Raw genomic sequence first — 13,963 nt, 5'->3', positions numbered from 1 at the left:
GTGCTCCGTGCCAATCGACTGGCGTAATAGAGAGAGCATTGTTGGATGGCGACTGACAGAAGAGATTATTGTCAGCGGTGAACAAAGCGAGGGAGAAGCAGCTATTGTACGGGGTGCTTGTTCAATTCACATCGCCGCGTTCCGCTTCTGTGCAAGGTCTCCTATCAATGTTACGTGGTTTTTTTTTTTTTTGGTTTTGTTTAAGTCTCTTACTGGTATTGATATTTTGAAGCCAGAGGGATTGGATAAAGCGGGCCCATTTTTCATGCCTCAGTAGTTTCACACTTCTGTGTCCGGGAGATCTCGAGCTGAAATGGATTTGTTTCTATGGGAAGCTGTTGGGAGATTTGACTCGTTTTGTCTTGACGTCTTTTAAACGTTCTGGGTCACCTGGCCCGGGCAGACGGAGGTACCGGGGAGAGGCTAATAGGGTTTATATAGAAGCTGCTGGGCATGGCGAGCCAGCAGGAGAGTCATAGCATTACAGTTACGAAATCCATTGCATACTTTTTAAAGCGGGGGTTCACCCTTAGAGGGCACTTTTTCCCCTTAGATGGATGCTCGTTTTCTCTAGGGGAATCGGCTATTTGTTTTAAAATATGATCCGTACTTACCGTTTACGAGATGCATCTTCTCCGCCGCTTCCGGGTATGGGCTGCGGGAATGGGCGTTCCTTCTTGATTGACAGTCTTCCGAGAGGCTTCCGACGGTCGCATCCATCGCGTCACGATTTTCCGAAAGAAGCCGAACGTCGGTGCGCAGGCGCAGTATAGAGCCGCACCGACGTTCGGCTTCTTTCGGCTACGAGTGACGCGATGGATGCGACCGTCGGAAGCCTCTCGGAAGACTGTCAATCAAGAAGGAACGCCCGCTCCCGAAGACCCATACCCGGAAGCGACGGAGAAGATGCATCTCGAAAACGGGTAAGTACGGATCATATTTTAAAACAAATAGCCGATTCCCCTAGACAAAACGAGCAGAAATCTAAGGGGAAAAGAGAAAAAAAAAAGGAATTGGGTGAACTCCCGCTTTAAGACCCGGACCTTTATGCAGGTAAAGGACTTGGCCAGTTTTTGCGATTCGGCAATGCGTCACTTTAACTGACAATTGCGCGGTCGTGCGACGTGATTTCCAAACAAAATTGGCGTCCTTTTTTCCCCACAAATAGAGCTTTCTTTTGGTGGTATCTGATCACCTCTGCGGTTTTTATTGTTTGCGCTATAAACAAAAACAGAGCGACAATTTTGAAAAAAATTCAATATTTTTTACTTGTTGCTATAATAAATATCCCCCAAAAATATATTTTTTCCTCAGTTTAGGCCGATACGTATTCTTCTACATATTTTTGGTAAAAAAAAATTGCAATAAGCGTTTATCGATTGGTTTGCGCAAAATTTATAGCGTTTACAAAATAGGGGATAGTTTTATTGCATTTTTATTAATAATTTTTTTTTTACTACTAATGGCGGCGATCAGCGATTTTTTTCGTGACTGCGACATTATGGCGGACACATCGGACAATTTTGACACATCTTTGGGACCATTGTCATTTTCACAGCAAAAAAATGCATTAAAAATGCATTGTTTACTGTGAAAATGACAATTGCAGTTTGGGAGTTAACCACAGGGGGGCGCTGAAGGGGTTAAGTGTGACCTCATCTGTGTTTCTAACTGTAGGGGGGTGTGGCTGTAGGTGTGATGTCATTGATTGTGTTTCCCTATATCAGGGAACACACGATCAATGTCAGCGCCACAGTGAAGAACGGGGAAGGTGTGTTTACACTCAGCTCTCCTCGTTCTTCAGCTCCGGGGACCGATCGCGGGACTCCAGCGGCGATCAGCGGGCGCGGTCACGGAGCTTCGGACCGGGTCGCGGCCACGACCCATGGCTGGGCATTTAACAATCACATACAGGTACATGATTGTGCCCAGCCGTGCCATTCAGCCAACGTATATCGGCGTTAGGTGGTTAAACTGTCGTTTTTAACCTCAGATTCCACAATCTGTACATAACTACTTATGTTGGGAGAACACAAATCTACTTTAGATTTAGATTTAGTGCGGGGAACTAGGAGCGCACAAAGGGCCGCCATCAGGAATTTTGGAGCCCCTTACATAGCTTCAGGCATGGGCCCCCTGGAGCAGAGAACCGGGGGGGTGCAGCCCCCTTTAAATTGAGAAGTGGGGGCGCTGCCGCAAATTGACGAGCGGGGAGCTGCCACCGCTAATTGAGAAGCGGGGGGGGCGTGAATTAAGAACCACAAATTGGTTGCCTTGGGGACATCTGGGCCCCTTACAAAAAAAAAAAGAAATTAAAAATATATATATATATATATATAAAAAAAATATACAAAAAATGGGGGGTTTGTTTATTTCATCCCATCCTTAGTTGTTTTCTTCCTTCTTTATTTTCCTCCTGCTTTACTTCCTTTCTTTCTCCCTTATTTCCTTCCTTCATTCCTTTCTACCTTTCTTCCTTTCTTCTTCTTTCCCTCCCTATCTCCCTTCCTCCCTTCCTATCTCCCTTTCTTCCAACCCCTTTTCCCTTCCTTTCTTCTTCTTTCCCTCCCTATCTCCCTTCCTCCCTTCCTATCTCCCATCCTTCCAACCCCTTTTCCCTTCCTTTCTTCCTTCCCGCCCTGCTCCCTTTCTACCCTTCCCTCTCAGTACTTTTCTCCCATTTCCATCCTCAGTTTTTTCCCTTTTTTCTTTCTTTCCTTTCTTCCTTCCTTGCTCTTTCTCTTACTACCTCTCTTCCTTCCTTTCTTCCTCCCTTCCTTCCTTCTTTCCTTCCTCTCTCTCTCTCTTCCTATGATTCTTCTTTTCTTTTCTCTTCTTTCTTTCTTTCTTATTTCCGTCCTTCCTCCCTCTCTCTTCCTACCTTTCTTTCTTCCTTCCTCCTGCACTTCTTTCCTTCCTCATTTACTTCCTCTCTCTCTTCCTGCCATTCTTCTTTTCTTTTCTCATGTTTCCTTCCTTCCTTCCTCTCTTCCTTCCTCTAGCTTCTAGCCCTTCCTTTTTTTCTATTCCTTTAGCCCTTTCACCCTTCCTTCTTTTCTTCAATCCTCTTTCCCTTATTTCCTGTCCTCATTCCTTCCTTTCTCAATTTCTTCTTTCCTTCTTTCCCTCCTCTCTCCCTCCTTGCTTCCTTTCTATCCCTCAAAACCAGAAAAGTTCTTTCCTCTCCACCCTCAGTTTTTCTTCCTTCCTTCCGTCCTTCCTCCCTCTCTCTTCTTACCTTTCTTTCTTCCTTCCTCCTGCCCTTCTTTCCTTCCTCATTTCCTTCCTCTCTCTCTTCCTGCCATTCTTCTTTTCTTTTCTCCTGTTTCCTTCCTTCCTTCCTCTCTTCCTTCCTCTAGCTTCTAGCCCTTCCTTTTTTATTATTCCTTTAGCCCTTCCACCCTTCCTTCTTTTCTTCAATCCTCTTTCCCTTATTTCCTGTCCTCATTCCTTCGTTTCTCCATTTCTTCTTTCCTTCTTTCCCTCCTCTCTCCCTCGTTGCTTCCTTTCTATCCCTCAAAACCAGAAAGGTTCTTTCCTCTCCACCCTCAGTTTTCCTTCCTTCCTTCCTTCCTTCCTTCCTTCCTTCCTCCCTTCCATCCTCCCTCCCTCCCTCCCTCCGTCCCTTCCTTTCTTCCCTTTTTTCTTTTCCTTTTCTTAAACCAGTATTTTTCTTAGCCATCCCTCCAGTGCTGCTCTTCCTCTATTTAAGCTCCATGCACATTATTGCCTCATAATTCAATGTGAGTCGGTTTTGTTCTTTGGACAAATTATTATCTTTTCTCAGAATCTTCCACCTGGGATGTTCATTCTGTACAGTGGAAATATAATGTATTTGTGAAATGACTGCTCAGTCGCTTTGTTCATTTCCAGTTTTCGTTTTGTGATTTCTTTTCCTCCCCGTTCTTTAAGTGTTCTCTCTACTCCTCCGCCAGTCCCCAAATCCCACCGAGCATCAGTGATCCATGCAACGCTGAACGTGGCGCAGCCACCAAATGGAGACAAACGGCGACTCTCCCACATTGTGACTCTATGAGCTTTAAAATTCAAGTTTGGTGCTTTGTTTTATTTTATTTTCATTGGCTTTTATGTTTTGTATTTCAGGTTATGACTATATAATGTAGGAAGGAGGAGGCCGAGACCTACGAGTTCATTGTTGCCTGCGCTGACATCCCTGGGGCTAGATTCAGGTAGCTGCGTGCGATCTTACGGCGGCGCAGCGTATCGTATTTACGCTGCGCCGCCGTAAGTTTGAGAGGCAAGTGCTGTATTCACAAAGCACTTGTCTCCTAAATTACGGCGGCGTAGCGTAAATGGGGCCGGCGTAAACGCGCATAATACAAATGATGACGAGGGGGGCGTGTTTTATTTAAATTAATGGTGACCCCGCGTATTTTACGTTTTTTACGAACGGCGCATGCGCTGTTCGTGAAAGAATCCCAGTGCGCATGCTCGAAATTTCACCGTAACTCGTCATTGCTTTCGACGTGAACGTAAATTACGTCCAGCCCTATTCGCGAACGACTTACGCAAACGACGTAAAAAATTCAAATTTCGAAGCAGGAACGACGTCCATACTTAACATTGGCTGCGCCTCCTAATAGCAGGAGCAACCTTACGCCGAAAAAGCCTAACGTAAACAATGTAAATAAATTGCGCCGGCCGTACGTACGTTTGTGAATCGGCGAATCTAGGTCATTTGCATATTCTACGCCTAAAACAACGGAAGCGCCCAGCGTAATATTGCACACAATTATACGCCGCCGTATTCAAGTTACGTCGGCGGAGGAAGCCTATTTTTTGAACGTATCTGCCTTTGATAATCAGCGTAATGATACGACGGCACAGATTTGAAATTACGGCGGCGTATCTGGAGATACGCCGCCGTATCTGCTACCTGAATCTAGCCCCTGGTGTGTCTGTAGGACAGGAAGTGAAGACTTCCCAAAAACTAGATGTATGTATGGGCCGGTTCACACCAGGATTACGCAGAAACACATGCCATGTTCCGTTTGTTTTCAGCATATTTTGTGCACTGCAATTTTGCAGTCTGTTCATTAGGGATGGGCCAAATCCCCCCCCCCCTGCAAACAGGCAAAAAGTTTGTGCAAACCCTATTAAAGTCTATGAGAAACGAACATGAAAAATCTAAAGTGCTAATTTTAAAGGCTTATATGCAAGTTATTGCTATAAAAGTGTATGGGGACCGGGGTCCTGTACCAGGGGACATGTATCAATGCACAAAAGTTTTTTTCAGGAGCAGTAATTTTAATAATGATTAAAAAGTGAAACAATAAAATGTTTATATTTCTTTAAATGTCACGCCTGAGGGGTCCCCTTAGTCTGCCTGTAAAGTGGAGCATCTGTGTTATGTGTACAAAAGTGCCACAGCAAAATACAATTTCTAAAGGAAAAGATGTACTGTAATTTAAACTTGCTCGTGACTGTAATGTATTGCCCGGTCCAGGCAATATAGATAAAAATCAAGGTAAAAAACGGCGTGGATTCCCCCCACCCCAGTCCTTACCAGGCCCTTCAGGTCTGGTATGGATTTTAAGGGGAACATTTTTAGGAAAATTGTCGTGGAGTCCCCCCAAAATCCATACCAGACCCTTATCCGAGCAAGCAGCCTGAAGGACAGAATGGGTGGGTGAGCGAGCACCCCCCCCCCCTGAACCATACCAGGCCACCTGCCCTCAACATGGGGAAGGTGCTTTGGGGTCCCCCCCAAAGCACTGTGGGCTAGATTCAGATAGATTAGCGGATCTTTAGATCCGTGTAATCTATCTGATTTACGATCCGCCGGCGCAAATTTGAGAGGCTAGTGCTGTATTCAGAAAGCACTTACCTCAAACCTTGCGCCGGCGGATCGTAACTCCCCCGGCGGAATTCAAATTCCGCGGCTAGGGGGAGTGTAGTATTTAAATCAGGCGCGTCCCCGCGCCGATTTAAATGCGCATGCGCTGTCCGTGAATTTTCCCGGTGTGCATTGCTCCCAATGACGTCGCTAAGACATCATTGGTTTCGGCGTGAACGTAAATTACGTCCATCCGTATTCGCGACAGACTTACGCAAACAACGTAAAAATTCAAAACTCGGCGCGGGAACGATGGCCATACTTAAAATTGGATACACCGCATATAGCAGGGGTAAGTATACGCCAGAAAAAGCCGAACGCAAACGACGTAAAAAAAAAGCGACGGGCGGGCGTTCGTTTCTGAATCGGCGGAAATCGGATTTTGAATATTCGTCGCGTAAAAAAACGAAGCGCCACCTAGCGGCCGGCGGGAGATTGCAGCCTAAGATCCGACGGTGTAAGTCACTTACACCTGTCGGATCTAAGGGAGATCTATGTGTAACTGATTCTTATGAATCAGTCGCATAGATCCGACCGTGGGAACTCAGAGATCTGAATCTCCCCCAGTGTCTCTATGTTGATGGGGACAAGTGCCTCATCCCCACTACCCTTGCCCGGTGGTTGTGGGGGTCTGCGGGTGGGGGGCTTATGGAATCTGGAAGGACCCTTTAGCAAGGGCCCCCTGATCCCACCCCTTTATGTGAATGGGTATGGGTACATTGTACCCCTACCCATTCACCCAAAAGTGTCAAAGAGTAAAAAACACAAAAGACAGTTTTTGCCAATTCCTTTATTTAAAAAAAAAAAAAAAAGGTTCTCGCAATGTACATCTATCGCCAATCACGCCGCATGGCAGAACCGAAAAATAGAAAAAGAAAGAAAAGAAAAAACTCTGCCCCCATAGGAGGCCTCCCAGCGACTGTTGCCTTTTCGCTGTGACAGCTGTATTATAGGCAAGGGCGGGGCAACCCCCTGACGTAACCGAATGACCCCGCCCTTCTCTGAAGGCACATGCTGTCAGATAGGGCAGGGTCACTCAATTACATCACTGGGTGGCCCTGCCCTTGCCTATATAACAGCTGTCACATCAAAAAGACAGCAGTCGGCATGACGCCTCCCATCGAGGTGGAGCTTCTTTTTTTTCAATTTTTCGGGTCGTCTGCGCCGTGATTGAAGATGGATGGACATCGCGGGGGAATTTTTTTCTCTTTTTTAATAGAGGAATTGTCAAGAACTGTCTTTTGTGGTTTTCACACTTTTTTTAATATAGACCTACCCGAGGAACCTTGGACAATTTCATGGAGTAAATATACCGTTAAAGAAGTATAGAAACTCAATTATAATACACATGATGAATGCCGCAAAAAGTTTGATATCGAAAAAATAGATAGAAGTAGAAAGCCCTAAGATAGAGGAATGGTTTGACAAGATGGAAGAGATACGGAACATGGAATACCTAAGACATAGTTATGAAGATACTAGAGAGGGATTCTCTAAGAGATGGGAAGGTTGGAAAAAGTTTAAATTAACAAAGAAATACAGTGAAATTAAGAGTGTGCAGTGAGGAGGGGGAGGGAAATTAGAGGGATAGGGGGAATAGGCAAAAGGTTGGTTGGGGGGTGGTGGGTGGAAAGATCCACTGGAAATATTTTAATGTATATTCCCACTGGGGTGGGAAATGTGTTTGTTTTTTTATCAATTTTAAAGATAAAATATAAATATAAAAAATAAAAAAAAAGAAGAGAAAGGGTGAAACAAGTCCAGATTCAGAGAGGAATCAATTGATCTCTTACCAATTGGCCAAGGAAACTATCACCTGGCAACTAAATTTGATAGCAACCCTGCCTAAACATGAGGATGCTACATATATATATATATATATATATATATATATATATATATATATATATATATATATATATATATATATATATGTATATATACAGTATGGCCCAGATTCACAGAGAGCGAGCGCACATTACGCCACCGTAGCGCAAACCAATGTACACCACGCCGACGCAGCACAGAGAGGCAAGCATGGAATTCAGGAAGCCAGTGCTCCCCACGCTGCGTCGGCGTGGCGTAGGTTTCGAAGGCGCAGACCGGCGTAGGTGGAAGTGGGCTTGACCCATGCAAATGAGGTGTGACCCCATGCACATGATGGTCTGAGCGCCAGACAAGTATGTTTAACGAGCTGTGCATGCGTCGTGCCGTGGACGCATCCCCCTGCGCATGCTCACAACCACATCGGAACAACTGCCTAAGATACGCCGGATAACTGCCTACGCCATGAACGTATCTTACGCCCAGCAAGACTCACGTCCAACGTAAACTACGTAAAATACGCCGGCTTGTATTCCTTGGTGCAGACCTTTGCATGTTTGCTCCTGGGTTACACCTCCTTTATGGGGCTTAACTTTACGCCGGACATACAACTTACGCGCACCACTCGTAGCCTGCGTCGGACGCACGTAAGTTTGTGAATCGCCGTATTTTCCTCTTTTGCATATTTGAATGGCTGATCAATGGGAGCGCCACCATGCGTCCAGCCTAAATGTGTGCCCACTCTACGCCGGCGTAGGCAAGTTACGTCGGCGGGATTAAGCCTGTTTTTAGGCGCATCTTGGTTTGTGGGTCCGGCGCACAGATACGACGGCGCACATTTGCACTTACGTCGGCGTATCTTGAGATACGTCGGCACAAGTGCTTTGTGAATCCGGGCCAATATATATAAATTATATTATTTATATATGGATTTTAGGTTTACTTATGAGCATGTAATCTGTACATTTAGTTGTTAGCCTGGGGTTCAAGTTTAAATATTCCCCTATGTCCAGCAGCACCGTGAATGGCTCTATCTCCAGCAGTCATCTACTTTGTGTTCATATAGTCCAGCCATAGAAGGAAGATATTTAAAGAGTTCATTTCCTTAACATTTATATGAACAGTTCAGCCCATAAACCGGATGAAAAGCCATTAACTTTGCCGTACGCGCCATTAATTTTTATCGTCTTTAATGAAACAATGGCTGCTTTGGCTTCCTTGGACCCGGTTTCACGCTCAACCCAGCCTCCCATGGACCAATAAGCAGAGTCCTCTGTAAAAGTAACAAAGCCGTGTCAAAAATAAAAAAAAATAAAAAATAAAAAAAATGCAAAGAGGGGGCAAGATAGATAGAAGGGACATAAAAGAGCCGGACACAGCGTCTTGTGTTATTACTACCCATTAAGTTTAATTAGATTGTTTTAATGTAGCAAGAATTTCATACTGTGAAGATACATAGCTCATAACCTCTGGACTCCATAACGGCACTGAGTTCCATCCGGAGAATTCTAGAAAATATTCTTAATGTTTTTAACTTTTAGAGGAGAAAGACAGAGAATTACACTTCATGATGAGATTTGCTTGTAAACGGTGGACCGGAATGAAATAAACAAAGTTTTATTGGTCCTTTTTTTTTTTAAATAAAAGAGCTTTAGAATAGTTTTAGCAAATCACTAACACTTTGCGAGAGCCGATATCTAGGGACCGGACGGGTTTCCCAGACAGGCACTGCTTGTGGTTGTTGGGTTTTTCTTAACCACTTACACACGACCGGATCTGTCCGTTGGGATTTATCCGCGGATTAGTTCTAGCAGACAAATCCGGTCGTGTGTATGGCCTAGCGGACATTTTTCGGCGGACATTTGTGCAGCCGACCGGTTTTCAAGCGAAAAAAAATTTCTTAGCATGCTAAGAAATCTATCCGCTGGAAACCTGTCCGTCTGACTTATCCGGTCGTCTGTACAGACTCACCAGATAAATCCGGCCGATCCCCATCCCTCGCATGCGTCGAAGTGATTCGACGCATGCGTGGAAGTATTTACCTTCCAGGGCCACGTCACCGCGTATGTTTTCCGCGGGGATTTTGATCTGATGGTGTGTACAGCCCATCAGATCAAAATCCGGAGCAGAAATGTCCGCTGGAAACGGTCCGGCGGACCGTTTTCATCAGATATCCGCTCGTGTGTACAGGGCCTTAAGGACCTTGCCTGTTTTTCAGATTTGTAGCCAGATTCACGTAGAGATACAACGGCGTATCAGTAGATAATCTGCGCCGTTGTATATTTAAGTGTATTCTCAAATTGAGATACGCTTAAATGTAGCTAAGGTACGACCGCCGGCGCCGGCGTATCTTAGCTGTCTGTTTACGCTGGCCGCTAGGGGCATGTACACTGATTTACGCCTAGAATGCGTAAATCAGCGAAATACGCCTATTCACATACGCTTGCCCGTCGCAGTAAAGATATGCCGTTTACGTAAGGCGTTTTCAGGCGTAAAGTTACTCGAACAAATAGCTGGCCTAGCCAATGTTAAGTATGGACGTCGTTCCCTCGTTGAATTTTGAAAATTTTACGTCATTTGCGTATGTTTTCTGTGAATGGGGCTGGACGTAATTTACGTTCACATCGAAACCAATAAGTCCTTGCGGCGTACTTTGGAGCAATGCACACTGGGATATGTACACAGACGGCGCATGCACCGTTCATTAAAAACGCCGGCCTATTTACGATACGCCGCCGTAAATTAGGAGGCAAGTGCTTTGTGAATACAGCACTTGCCTCTCTGACTTACAGCGGCGTAGTGTAAATACGATACGCTACGCCTGCACAAAGATAAGCCAGTCTTTCTGAATCTGGCTATATATATATATATATATATATATATATATATATATATATATATATATATATATATATATATATATATATATATATATATATATATTTTTTTTTCTAACACCCTAGAGAATAAAATGGCAGTCATTGCAATACTTTTTGTCACACCGTATTTGCGCAGCGGTCTTACAAGCGCACTTTTTTTGGAAAATATTAACTTTTTTTAATTAAAAAATAAGACAACAGTAAAGTTAGCCCAATTTCTTTTTATATTGTGAAAGATAATGTTACGCCGAGTAAAATGATACACATTGCAAAAAATACCCTGGTCATTAAGGGGGGGGTAAAACCTTCTGGAGCTGAAGTGGTTAAACAAAACTTTAAAGTAAATAGTAAGAGGACAGAACATTTTTAATCAAATTCGTGTTGATTTAAAACAAAAGCTAATTGCAGTAGAAGAGTACAAACTGTCATTGTGACAAAGTCAGTTGCGTGAGCGGGAGTGAGACACGGTCTGTGTAAACAATAGTATAATCAGGATGAATCTGATCTTTCTGCCATACGTCTTCTATGACCTTAATTATGTTTGCGGATTCTTTTCAATGAAAAAGAGATTGAAAATGAAAAGAAAAGAATGTGCTGAAAATACGTACCGTAAAATATGTACCGTATTTTCCGGCGTATAAGACGACTTTCTGGATGCAAAAACATGCATCCACAGTCGGGGGTCGTCTTATACGCCGGGTATGATCTCAATACTCACTTTTTTTTTCCCAGCGGTGACAGTCCCCCATGCTGCGAGCGCGAGCGTGAATGATTTCAAAGCCGCGCCTTCTCTTCAGAGTGTTCTGTGATAGGAGGAACAAAAATCTTCCCAGCAGCGCCTCTGTTCTGTGTTCCTCCTATCACAGATGCCTTCTCATCCTCGGACGAGATGAGAAGACGTCCGTGATAGGCGGAAAACAGAACAGAGGCGCTGCTGGGAAGATTTTTGTGCCGTCTATCACAGAACACTCTGAAGAGAAGGCGCGGCTTTGAAATCATTCACGCTCACGCTCGCAGCATGGGGGACTGTCACCGCTGGAAAAAAAAAAGTGAGTGTTATTGCACTGGGGGGGCAACAAGTTCAGGCACAGTGGGGGCAAGTGATGACACAGTGAGAGGCAAGTGAGGGGCAAGTGATGGCAATGTGGGGGCATGTAATGGCACAATGGCAATGTGGGGGCATGTAATGGCACAGTGGCAATGTGGGGGCATGTAATGGCACAGTGGCACAGTCTGGGCAGTAATGTAATGGCACAGTCTGGGCATGTAATGGCACAGTCTGGGCATGTAATGGCACAGTGAGGAATGTAATGGCACAGTGAGATTTGAAAAAGCCTGTTCCTGTCAGCGGTTCTGGCTCCCCCTCAGCTTCCAGAAAGACTAGTAAGAAGGGGGTAGTCTTATACAGTGAGTATATCCCAAAATCAAAATTTTTCCTGGAAAATTAGGGGGTCGTCTTATACGCCCAGTCGTCTTATACGCCGGAAAATACGGTATATATGTTTTTACGTCTAAGCGTCTATCTATGCCTTTCAATGCCTTCATGACATATCCATGGTTTAATTAAATTGTGTGTTATTCAAATTGTATTAATTTTCTCTTTGTATACAGCTGCGCTTTGATCCCACCCAGGTGTACTACAACAGCGAATTAATATTCGCTGTTGAAACACTGATCCTCAATCCAGCCATTTAGAAGCGGGTGTGAGACCCTTTTTCCGATTGGCCGAAAAGAGAAGACTCACGATTGGCCGGAGGAGAAAACAGAAGCCGCCACCGCCACAGTCGTTGTGATGTCCTGTGGAGAGCAGGAGAATGGTAGGTCACCACCGTGATGAGCCGTGGAGAGCAGGAGAACAGTAGGCCGCCACCGCGATGAACCGTGGAGAGCAGGAGAACGGTAGGCCGCCCCCGTGATTAACCATGGAGAGCATGAGAACGGGAGGCCGCTGCCGTGATGACCTGTGGAGAGCAGGAGAATGGGAGGCCACCATCGTGATGACCTGTGGAGAGTAGGATAACGGTAGGCCGCCCCCGTGATTAACCGTGGAGAGCAGGAGAACGGGAGGCCGCTGCCGTGACGACCTGTGGAAAGCAGGAGAACGGTAGGTCACCACCGTGATGAACCGTGGAGAGCAGGAGAACGGTAGACCGCCACCGCGATGAACCGTTGAGAGCAGGAGAACGGTAGGCCACTGCCGTGATGACCTGTGGAGAGCAGGAGAACGAGAGGCCACCACCGTGATGACCTGTGGAGAGTGGGAGAACGGTAGGCCACCACCGTGATGACCTGTGGAGAGTAGGAGAACGGTAGGCCACCACCGTGATTAACCGTGGAGAGCAGGAGAATGGGAGGCCGCTGCAGTGACGACCTGTGGAGGGCAGGAGGACGGTAGGCCACCGCCGTGATGACCTGTGGAGAACAGGAGGCTGCTACCGTGATGACCTGTGGACAGCAGGAGAACGGGAGGCCACCTCCATGATGAATCGTGGAGAGCAGGAGAACGGTAGGTCGCCACCGTGATGAACCGTGGAGAGTTGGAGAATGGAAGGCCGCCGCCATGATGACCTGTGGAGAGCAGAAGAATGGGAAGCCACTGCGTGATGATCTGTGGAAAGCAGGAGAATGGGAAGCCGCCGCCGTGATGAACCGTGGAGAGCAGAAGAATGGTAGGCCGCCACTGTGATTAACCGTGGAGAGCAGGAGAACAGGAGGCCGCTGCCGTGATGACCTGTGGAGAGCAGGAGAACAGGAGGCCACCGATGTGATGACCTGTGGAAAGCAGGAGAATGGTAGGCTGCCACTGTGATGACCTGTGGAGAGCAGAAGAACGGGAGGCTGCCACCACGATGAACCGTGGAGAGCAGAACGGGAGGCTGCCGCTGTGATGGCCCATGGAGAGCAGGAGAACGTCGCCGTGATGACCCCTGGAGAGCAGAAGAATGGGAGACCACCGCCCTGATGACCCGTGGAGAACAGAAGAATGAGAGACCACCGCCGTGATGACCCGTGGAGAGCAGAAGAATAGGAGGCCGCCGCCATGATGACCCGTGGAGAGCAGAAGAATGGGAGGCCGCCATCCATGATGACCCCTAGAGAGCAGGCGAATGGGAGGCCGCCGCCATGATGACCTGTGGAGAGCAGTAGAACGGGAGGCCGCCACTGTGATGAACAGTGGAGAGCTGGAGAATGGGAGGCCGCCGCTGTGATGTGTCCATTCAGTAATAGAAAAAATGGTACAGGGTTGTAAAACCAGCAAACAGATGGAGTATGCATTACCTCATATTCAAAGGACAAAATACCCCCATGTAAAGGATCCCAAGAAACACAATAAATATAAGAAGCTCCTTACCAACCTATATGGATCAAAAAGCATGAGTCTGACTGGTCATTAATGTCCATA

This window comes from Rana temporaria, chromosome 2 (genome assembly GCF_905171775.1).
Source record: "Rana temporaria chromosome 2, aRanTem1.1, whole genome shotgun sequence".
NCBI lineage: Eukaryota > Metazoa > Chordata > Amphibia > Anura > Ranidae > Rana > Rana temporaria.
The sequence above is the reverse complement of the archived record's forward strand: the minus strand, read 5'-3'. Positions refer to the sequence as shown.